This window comes from Cloeon dipterum, chromosome 2 (genome assembly GCF_949628265.1).
Source record: "Cloeon dipterum chromosome 2, ieCloDipt1.1, whole genome shotgun sequence".
Classification (NCBI taxonomy): Eukaryota; Metazoa; Arthropoda; class Insecta; order Ephemeroptera; family Baetidae; genus Cloeon; species Cloeon dipterum.
The window spans coordinates 31,267,280-31,278,909 of record NC_088787.1 but is presented as its reverse complement, the minus strand read 5'-3'; positions in this window follow the sequence as shown (position 1 = coordinate 31,278,909).

The following is an 11,630-nucleotide window of genomic DNA, read 5'->3' as shown; positions in this document are numbered from 1 at the left end:
TCCATATCTCGCGTTCGGGCCGGCCGTTCGGCTGCTTCCGCCGCCGGAGCGCCGCCCTCGCTAGGCCACACCAGCCAAATCACTCCGGCAGCCAATCACAAGGCCGCATTTTGCGTGACGTCAAGGCGACCCCCTCCCGCGCAGACCCCTACTCGCTTCAAGTCTATTTCCGCGCCGCAGCTATAAATGAGCTTGCACTGCACGCACTCGCCATAAAAATTTAATGAAAAAGCCGGCGGGAAAGTCGGGGGTCGGTTGCCGCTTCCCCTCCGCACGGCGCAATCGCCCAATGGACCCTTTTTGTCCACGCTGCAATCGGACAAATCGACGCCGGGGCCGCCAACACGCATGCCAAATAATAATTCTGCTTGCTCGCTCAACCGCGACTTGACCTCGGCTCGCTCTCTGTGTGGGAATGGGAATTTTCCCAGGGCAGAGTGTTTACCTGGCCAGGCACTCAGGGCTCCATTGAGAAATTTAACACGGTTCCTGTTTCTGCGTCCAACGCGAGACAAGAGAATGCCTTTTGTTTCGTGTTAAATTTTGCTGAAATAACATCGCGCTTTATGTTCCAATTGCACGCGCTCCGTTTCTCTTGTGACAATAAAGCCGAGAGTACTCTGTTTTATACATCCTTGACAATTAAGAATTCTCACCTGCAAACGTACTAATATTAAGGCAAAAATCGTGTTTGTAAGAGTCGAATTTCGTCTATATCGGTTCATTTTTCTTTCACCAGAAATCATCACCATGACGTTTCTGTTTGTAGTGCGGTTTGGTTATCGGCGTCGGAAAGTTACCACGATTAAACAGCCTGAACTTGAAGGGGAATGCCTTTTAATGAGTAAAAATCTAAATACTACGCCATGCGCATGCCTTTCCCATTTAATCTCAAATGGTATTGCGTCAGTCGTTTGGGGCACAATCGCAGTAACTTGAAAAACGTTTGATCTGACAATGAGCCGTATTGCAAGGCGCGATGACGCGCCATTGTGATCTGCGAGACCTCGGACAGTAGTTAGTAATGGGTCACAATTGACCTTCGCAGTTGTATCTAGATAATTTACGACTACTATAGATAATATAAATGGGCATTGAGCGCACAGACTTGCGATGTTGAGGATGAATTTTTACGCGAACTTGCTGTGCTTTTGGCACCTTTCCAGTGGCTTTAGTGACGAATATCTGCGGTGTTTCAATAAAATACCTTGTGCGGAGAGGCGAAAAAATATCCACAATGGGCCCAAAAGCTCGTCTTCGGCCACTCGCGGGTTCTAAAAAGCTTCTTTTCTTTAAAGACAGTCAAAATTCCAGAGGTCTGAATTTCAAGGCTGTCGACCAATTTTTAATTTATTGCCCAATATTTTTCCTTGTACATAATTCTTGATAAATCTGCTTTCTTATATTGATACGCGTAGCACGAGATTAAATTGAACTAAAAGAAATAATCACAATCACAGTCGCGCGCGGTTAACCCCTTGGATTTGAGATTAAATTTTCGTCATGAGCACAAAGAAATTTACACAATATCGGGAGAAGGAGGAAGGAGATAAAACTCGTGTAAAAAGGGACAAAAGCAAAAGACCCTCGAAGCTGACAAAGAGGACAAATCTCCCTTGGAATATATGAGGGTTCGGTCACAACAAAAGGTCCGCTCCGCACCCATTCAATGCCGCGACCATTTAGTTTTAAACATGAAAGAATAAGCGCATATTTTACAACCGAAACCCTGCTGTTTTTAAAATAGAGTGACCGTACCGTTACAATAATACATTTTCCTGATCCACGTGAGGAAATTCTTATATGTAGTTATTAACAGGAGATTTCCCGCATATCCTGCAGATTCAGCCATTTTCAAATTTGTTTGCTTTGTCCTTTGTCTCTTGTCAGCGTCATTCTGCAACTAATAATGGCTTTTGGCGAGGTATATCGTTGCGTATACATTCTAATTATTTTCCCCAAATTGCAATGCACCACAAACAAAATATTAATAAAAAAATCAATCTCTGGAGCACAATGTATACAACGACGCGCCCAGCATCATATATGTGCACGTCCCTGGTCTATTTGAAGTAGGCGGAGTGTTTTTTAACAAACTGACAAGCCTCAAACCAATAAATTGAAAACACTGAGCTCAAGTTTCTTGGCTTGTTCGTCCAAGATGATTGCGCGTGGACCGAGCACTCCCAATACGTTGTCGGCCGCCTGCGCACAACAGTCACGGATGTTCAACATCTTAAAAGACGCGCAGTTTCCGATAAATTCCTTTTGATTGACAGCGTATTAGGCTCACACCTATATTCAATCATCTCGTAGGGCACTTGTGCGAGCAGGGCAGCTTTGGATGCTGCGTTTGTGCAGGCTCATAATTGTTTACGTTATTTAGTCAGGGCGCTGGCAGACGAGCGTTATTATGGTGCAGCTTAATCCCTTTGCCTTCTGCTCGCGGGCACTTTGAGCGACTTGAGTTGCTGCGCCTGTTTCCTCCATCTATTTGTTTGAGGCCTGCAAATTTGTGAAAAAGTGTTATATAGCTCGCCTATATATACTTCCAAAGAACGAGCTGGGACGTTCACGCGCACAGCAACTGGAAAAAGAAGATGGATTTGTACGTTCCAACGCAAACGACAATGACGTCCAAACACAACCCGCTCAATGTTTGCCAAAACGTTATAACGCTCTACCAATGTCTCTGCGCCTCGGGCCCCGGCTCAAAGAGTTTTTGTTACTGCTTTGCGTTCATTTGTACGTGCATTGATTCTACAGAGTGCTGTGATGGGGGAGTACTCTTTGATTTTGTTAAAGAGTTGTAAACAGCTTTAATTATAGTGTGTTGATATTTGCAATTGGATGGTGGGATTTGATGTCAATTTGTGTATACATTTATATGCCAAATGCTAAAATATAGATTTATAAATATACATATCATTACTTTAAACATAGGTTACCGCTCAAAACACAGGTTGTCTCGCGGAACACCAGCGACGTCAACCCCTCCAGGTTCCTCTCTCGCCCGCCAGGGCACGAATCAGACGCTTTTCTGGGCCTGGAGAGGGAATTAAACAATATCTACTCAATATACACACGCAAAATAGAATAAACAACGCATTTTCTACAAAAAAAAAGGTGGCCGCGTAAATTTAGTTGTAAAAATGGGAACTACATATATTCTGAGATTTCAGAGAGTGCGTTTTTGAACCATTGCTCGTCAGAACTTTCCGTGCGTGTCCCGAATTATACACCGCCGAGCGGATAACATATTATGGGGCTTGAAGTGACCACAAAGGAGCTTTCGCCCCATGTGGCCATATCTTTTTTCGCTTCCCCGCTCCAAGATCTTTGATTCAAACTCCAGAAATTTGTCCCTAAAGCCACTGGAAAGCTGCGGAAACCAGCGTGCAATAAAATACATACAAAAATTCCCCAGTTGCATAAGCCCTTAATGTTCGAAGCCGCCAACAGATGGCGCCACCGTACTTTCGATTTTAATTCACGCTACTTGCGCTGCGATTTCAGACTCAATCCTGCCATTATGTGCGCATTCTTCACTTATTATTACGTTTTCTTTTGACGTGCTGTAAACCAAAATTGGTTAACGCCAATCACCGTATAGAAAATGGTGAAAAACTATTTTTTTGAAATCAAAAATCTTTTCTGACGTTTTCAACGGCGAATGGGTGGACTGATTTTTTTTCAGCACCTGCTATAAAGAAACAATAAAATTCTAGAAGCAGAATGCACGTCAGCAGCAGGATTGAGTTTTAAATCGCAGTGAATATTAAAAGTTTCATTAAAATCTAAAGGAACCACTGGCGCCATCTATATTGGTGGCTTCGAACACAAGGGCTTAAAGACTGCTGGTGAATTGGATAAAATCTGGTCAGCCATTGCTCCAGAAAAGGATCATATATATATAATCTTGATTATTTACTCTTTACACGATCTTTTTGTGCTTCAAACTATTGAAAATATTTCCCCTGCTTTAGCCGCGCAGACGGGCGCGTCTCAAAAACATCTCAAACAAATCATATGACAGCACGCATCACACATCAGGTCGTCACAGGGGATCAACCGTGCGAAGGAGTGAAGGAGTAGCATTATTCAATCTAAAAAAAAACTCTATTGACATTTCTCTCTCATCGTTTATCATTGACAAATAAATTCTGGAAAGGTATACCCACAAGTTGTTAAGTCCCCGCGACACTGCTTCTCAATGTATTCCTCCCATAAATATGTATACAATTAATGTGCTCATGCAAATGAGTCACAAGCATGCAGGTTTGGATTTTCGCCCCATTGATTTAGTTCTCGAGGCAACCGCATCAACCAGGAAAATTCCTGCGCATTTTTTTGGCAATTGTTTGTCCTTCTAAAATACATTTAAATCATCTCGTTCTTTCAAACAAGGCTTTATTAAAAGCGTATAGAGTAGTGTATATAGGTCGAAAAAAGCAAAACATCAAATCGGTGAGCGCGCTTTGAACTAGAGCGTATTCCAAGACAAGAAACCGTAACCAGAAACCTGAATCTTGTCCTGTTCCGGTTTTTCACACGGAACCGGAAATATTTTAACCGGAACCGGACCGGACAAGATCTTATCTCCTAGTAGCTGAAACAAGAACCGGAAACAACCGGAATAACTTTTTACCGGAACTGGAAAGACAAGATGGTAAAATCTGTTCTTGAATACGCTCTACTTTGAACGCCAATCGAAAGTTACTATACTTTTGATATTTATCGGCGACAATTTTGAAACGCACACGCTGAGGGAATTTAAAAATAAAATTGGTGCTATTATTAATATAATATGTGTGTTATTATAATATTTTAATAATTTAAAGTAATTCATAACTCCCGCTATATGTAATGGCGGTACAGATATATGCGTATATATGGAGGTTATTTTTTTATGACATGCAGATTTACATACATTTTTATCTGCTCCATTTCTTATTTTCATTTACCTTGCAAAAGATCTCAGTATAAAAGTCATGACACGATGTGTATGTTTATTTTGGCACTATTTCGGTAAAAATGTTGTTGGCTATAGACTAACAATTTTAAAATAGGTTAATACTGACCCATGTTAATAATTATAGCCATAAATATCCTCTATGCTGTTTGTGTTCCATGGACACTGCTATTTATTTATATTATTTGGGGAGAATGCGAGTTTCGGCAGCTGGAGAAGTGTCACCGCGTCACTGCCCAAAATGTTTGGTATGGGCGAGCGCGGTATTGGTGAAGTAGTCCGACTCCTCTGTTCGGCAAGGCCCCTTTTTGCTCAATATAACCTGCTGCCATTTTTCTCGATTTACGAGTATGAATCGTATAAATTCGTGGGTAAGTACTCTGGATATATTTTAACAAAAAATCAGCGATGTTCGCACGCTCATAACACGTTACACATTGCTATATAGTTTTTGCTGTTATTTTTGTTGCGTTGCTTTGTATAATATTAAATATTGCACATTTTATGTGTGAACAAGTTTTTGCAACATTTAAAAGTAAAAACCGCCAAAATTTGGCTCTTAAACAAATATGTATGATCAATCTTCAACAGCAAAAGTAATATGTGCATATGCAAATATATAGGATTTCGTCTTAAACGATATTCTCCAATTTGAAAGGAGTCAACAAAGAGATTATCTAGTGTCTTCCTGATGGCAAACCGTTGTACAAGAAACGTCTCCAGGTTGTCAAACACTTGATCCAGAGGCCATCCAATACCATTGTCTCATGGATTGAAAAAGTGTAACCATTTCTTTAAACATTGGTCAACGTTGGTTGTTGATGGTGGCTATATATGTCTTCAGCCGCACAATCTGTGAAGCTTAGCAAAGCCATGCTGCTGGGATGCTGTGACCTATTCAGAATGAAAAGATTTCAAGTTTTTGGCAGTGGCTGTCGCATAAACAACTGACGAAGCTTGGCTGCCAAAGTCACGGCGCTAATTAGGCATTCATACTCTTTTGTAGTCCTCGGCGGAGCTGCGAAATTTAAAGTAAAGCTTTACCGAACCTTTTATTTAATGTGGAAAGTTTACATCTTACCTTTACTAAAAATTCTATCTATTAACAATGATACAATGATGAAAAAGCTAAAAAGTTTCCTAAATTATTGTTAAATTTTATCAGAAAATCGGCTCAAAAGTTTGCATGCTTAATCAGGTATTTGTCTCCCTACCGTAAAACACGATTCATATCACAATTTAGGGAAATTTTCTCATAGATCCCAACGAGAGGAATCGAGATCAAGCGAAAAATCTGATGATTTTTCTAGAAATTTGGCTCATTCTGAAATTTAACTGTGCGTTCTTCGGTCCTGCGATTTTAGAGATAAACTGTTGCTAAATTTCACAATAATAATTGTCGGTCTGTCAATGTCAAGCTCTAATTTAAATAAAAAAACTGAATTAATTGCAATTAAAAAAAACAGAATTGTTTTTATTGGTTTTATATTTCTATTTTCGTTCTGCGCCTTCCCACATGATGATATATAAATTAGGGTCTATAGTTTTTATTGCATGCCTAACGAGCAGTGGGGCGCACCTGCTGAAATCGCGCGCGGTCTCCATTTTTTATCCGGCCGTAAATTAATAGCTCGCGCGGAAGGCAATAAAGAGCAGCGCGAGAAGCGCGCGGCGTTTTTCGTCTCATCTCGGCGGAGCCCGCTGCCGAGGACGCATCGCACATCGCAGAAACTAGCGAGAGAGAGAGAGAGAGAGAGAGAGAGAGAGAAAAGCAAAGCGAACAACAGCACACACGTTGCACGCATATCGCGGCTACGGCGGCGGCGGCGGCTTCGCATCGACGGCGGCACTCAACCTTGGGCCCTAATGGTGCCTATAACATTATTATGTGAGAGTGCCGGCGGCGGCGTCGGGAATTAAGCAAAGCCTCTCTTCTCGTTTGCTGGGTTGTGTGCATGGCTGTGGCTGCGCGGCTGGAGCGAGCCAAGCGGCCGCACCGTGCGTCCGTCGGATCGGACCGACTCTCTCGATGCATAAATCAACTAGGCGGTCGCCGCGCCGCGCCGCTCTCGCAAGGCCACTTGTTATTTTATAACCCGATCTCGTACCACCAGAGGAAACATAATCACGACAGACGCACTGCGCTCTCTCGCTCTCGCACTCACTGCTTGTATTTAATCCGGTGTGTGTTTGTATACGAGCCGGTATAAATGAATAGAATTGGTGATTAATTACGTCCTTGCAATTAATTGCCCTGCTGGAGCTGATTATAATTTTCGCATAGCGTTCAAAAGTCAAAAGGTAGACAATTTAATACAAACTTTAGATTGGCAGCCGATTTTTTTTATTAACGCTTCTCTCTTAATTTATTTTTAATTAAAATTATCAACGCTGATTTAAAAATAATTTCTAGCATTTTTGTCAATAGATATTTGGATCGTGCAAACAGAGGTATGTCTAAAAAGGTTTTGAGCGGAGTATGAACAGAGACAAATGCAGAACCGAGTGTCAGGACCATAAAGAAAGTGCGATCATAAAAGTTTATGGTCTGCCTTCAAGGATGATGAATGATCAATTTGCTCAATAAATTTTCATTAGTGTAAAACATAATCTAAAAATTTAGCTGAATTTTGTTTTATACAAATCAAATGATCGGTAAAAAACACAAATAACATTATGGTTCAACCCATAAAAAACCCAAGAAGTGTGTATGGTAAAGAACGTGGCTCAACCCATATAAAAAGCAAGGAATGTGACACTTCATTTTTGTGCTAATCCATAAAAAAGTCATGTTGTGTGCACATAAATCTAACATGAGTATCCACCCTTAAAAATTTTTTGGCAACCGTTAAACTGTAAAGATTTATATGGTGCACCTTTATTATAATATTTCTCTCAGTGTGCATGCTGGGCTTTTACATTCAGCGTCAATGCCTGTCGCGCCATTGACAGCGCGAACCCTCATATATTTTGTTAGGTTTTTCATGCGACTTTCTCTTGCTTTTATTTGCTTGCACACCAAAATTTTAAATTCATAAAACGTTTCAGGTTGTGTGAGTTTTTAAGACAAATCTTTCGGGGTTTTCAGGGCCATTTTTCTCTTTCCATGTTTTTTTGTCCTTTTGCTACTGATTGTTCACTTTCCATTTCTTTTCATTTAGCATCGATTGAATGGCTGTTATTTTTAGACAGGTATTGTCGCGCAGTATAGCAGTCGACTATTTTTAGGACGATGTGCAGTTTCTGCAATTCAGACGGTTAGAATCTGTTGATTTGGTGGCCTGGCAATATAATTTATTTACCAGAAACATAAAACTTTCGATTTTAATTTACAAAACATATTGTCATCACTCATCACCAATTCTCTGGTTTGAGCCATCAGAATTACAAAAACGGCAAACCGTTCGACTCGTCTTGGCCTCCTGATAAGGTATGTTTATTAATTGAGGAGGATTTTGATCAGTGAATATATAATGTTTCTGATATTCCAAAGCGACACGCGATTTCACCGTTTTAAACAGTGTACGGAAGGGGATGAGGGTTGATCACCCTAAAAACCATTTGGCTATTTAAAGGAGGTCAAGACGAGTCTATTGATGTGTAGATTTTGCAATTCTGACTGTTAGAAACCGGAGATTTCGCGGTGACAATTTAGACGAAAATTTAATAATTTATGTGCATACTCCCGCTCTTTTTTCGGGAATTTTGAAATACTTTAAAATAGGGCATTTTTTACCTCCAACTTTAACTTTCATTGTCACCTCTCAAGAAAATTTGGTACCACTTCAATAAAACCCAAATCCAATCTCTCAACGTGGAATATATTGCTCTCATAATATATTATCTATACTGCAGCTTTGGAGCACACACAAGTTAAACAGCGGCGTGTACTTTTTAAAGATGCTTCTTTGTCTCAAATATATAATCAAGCAAATTACTACTTTCAAGGGAGAGAGAGAGAAGAGAGAGCGGCGCGCGTATAATTTACAATCTTGAATGCCGCGCGCGGCACTTCTCTCGATCTTGACAAGAGAGGATGAAAACATCGCGCGCTGTATAGAGTTAATAATAAATTTCCGTACCATTTCTGATTTCTGCCACTCCTCCACATTTTTCCAACCCGACCTTTGGTATGAGGTATGAATTTTAATTAAAAATACGAACGGCCTGATATACCAAATATTTTATGAGCGCTTAAGGCGTGGAGTGAAATATACACCTCCGCCTTTTCATTGCATATAGATAAAAAAAAGGTTAAACATCTAATACAAATGCCAATTATTTCTGCTTATAGAGTCTCAGGCACGTAACGGAATGTTTATTTTATTTTAACGTTATATGCCCGTGACAAGTCAATTAAATCAATTTGTAGCGGTAAAAACAAAAACAAAATAATTTCTTTCGATGCGCTGAAAACCAAATTCATGCAGTCTAGCCTCAGTATTATAGCCAATCACTGCACATATATAGAAAGGCCGGGTTTTTATTGTTGTTATACATAATATATACGGTTCTACAACAATTTGCTCAACCGATTTTTTGTTTGAGCGCACTAAAATAAACAATTTAAAGTGCAGAAGGCACAGCAGCAGGATTGAGTCTGAATTCGTACCGGAAGTAGCTTAAAATCATTAATTATAAAGAGGCCATCTGTTGCCAATTTAAGGCTTTCTCAAAATGATTTTGTGTATAATATATGACAGCAATATGATATTATAGCAAACAAAAAATCCTATATAGAGAGATAGAGAAAAAATTAATGATTTTCGTGTTATGCGCCTAATTGAGTTTGCCCTTTGATTGAAAGGGCACTGCTGCACCGGACCGTCATTATTTTAAATTAGCATAAAACATGCCGGCCAGCGTCACAACATCAAGAGCGGAGAGAAGAGCATCTCATAAAATCCCGACCGGCGAGGCAACAAATCACCAGCATGTACGATAACAAAAGGGAGAAAGAGAGCGACGCCTCTGAATTAAGAGCGCCTTTGTTGCGGCTTAATAAATCACCTGCTACGCAGAGCGAGAGCAGAAAACAAAGCAAAGAGAGGGATCGGCAGCATAAATTCAGCCGTTGTTCCGACCTTTCTCAAAGTGACTTTTGAGGGACGTGCGTCGAGTCCGATGCGATAAAAGCTGCTGCGGCACCTTAATAAAAATAATACGTAAAAAAAACGAGAAGAGCAGAGGCAGCCTCCCCTTTTGGAACGGCCTTTTAAGCGCCAATCAGGTTTCTCCCTCCAAAAAGTTTTCGGTACATAATGTACCAGCGGCGGCAAAACCCTCATTGCATGTATTCGGGACTGCAAGCGCAAGAAGCTGCTTCAATGTTTCCCCCTCGCTATGATTAAAATTTTACACCCCCGGGGCGCTTGCTTCGGCGGGCGAAGGGGAGCCTGCCGGCGCGCTGTCGTTTTGCGCGAGGGGTAGAAAATCAATACCGCAACCCCTCCGCGCATCTCATCTCATTTCATCCCTCTCGCTGGCAGTCAAGCAGCAGTCCACTTGTGCAGCGCGCGGCTGAAATATGCTCGGCACGCAGTCAGGGCAATAACACCGACGCACGCGGCCTCAGGGGATGTTAATAGGGGATGTGCACCCGCTTAATTATGCATGTTGAAAAATTTCATGCAAATCACGACGAGGGTGTAGCCTGATTTTGGCGCCAACGGAAATGTTTCTATAATCTAGTTTTTGAAAATTAGACGCCGGCTGAGAGGTAGTGCCCCCTGGGAGCAGACGCCAAGCCGTCTTGTGTTGAAAAACCCCATAACCGCACACCATACCGACCCGACCGGCACTTGGACCCTCTATACCAGCCAATAATACTGCTCCGACTACATGCGTGCTATGCACCGCACCCTCTCATGTTGTATGTAAAGCTATTTTTAATTTGAACTATGTATAAGACTATAGAGAAATTTAAGACCGCAGTTTGGATGATTTAAACGTAAAAGAATTATTAAAAACTTACGGAATAAGATTGAGGAAAGAGCTCAAATTTGGCTAAATTGGCGAAAAAATATCTAAAAATTAGCAAGCTAATCAAGGGGCGAGCATATATGAATTGTCTCCCTGTTGAAAATCATTATTTCTTTCGTCAGGAGGGAAATATAGCTCATACTTCACACACCTGTTGCATAGGTCGTGACGAGAGGAATATTAAAATCATTCGACATTAAAAAAACTCCTAATTTGTCAAGAAAATAGGCAAATTTGGAAACATAATGTAGTTTTTTGGAATTGCCATTAACTCATTCTCACAAAGGGTTGAATTTTAATTATTATTGCAATCGTAGAGCAATTTTAACAACACTCGAATTTGTGTCTCATTAACTGTATAGCGCTTTGGAATTTAGATTATTCTTAAGTAATGAAGAAACAATATTATATCTCCTCAATTTCTCAAAAATGCGTGCTTAAGTTGGCGAGTTTGCTTTATTGAGGAGGCTATTAAAATCCCACGCATACATATTATTATAATTTAATTTGATTAAAGTGTGTAAAAGAACACACTTGCACTCACGCATATTAACATTTATTATGCAAGATGGGGAACAATAAGGAAGAATTAAAGTGGATCGTTACGCAGGGTGAAATTGGAAATTATTTGAATTGTTGGATGCAACAACCAGTTGATGATCAATGAACAATTTTT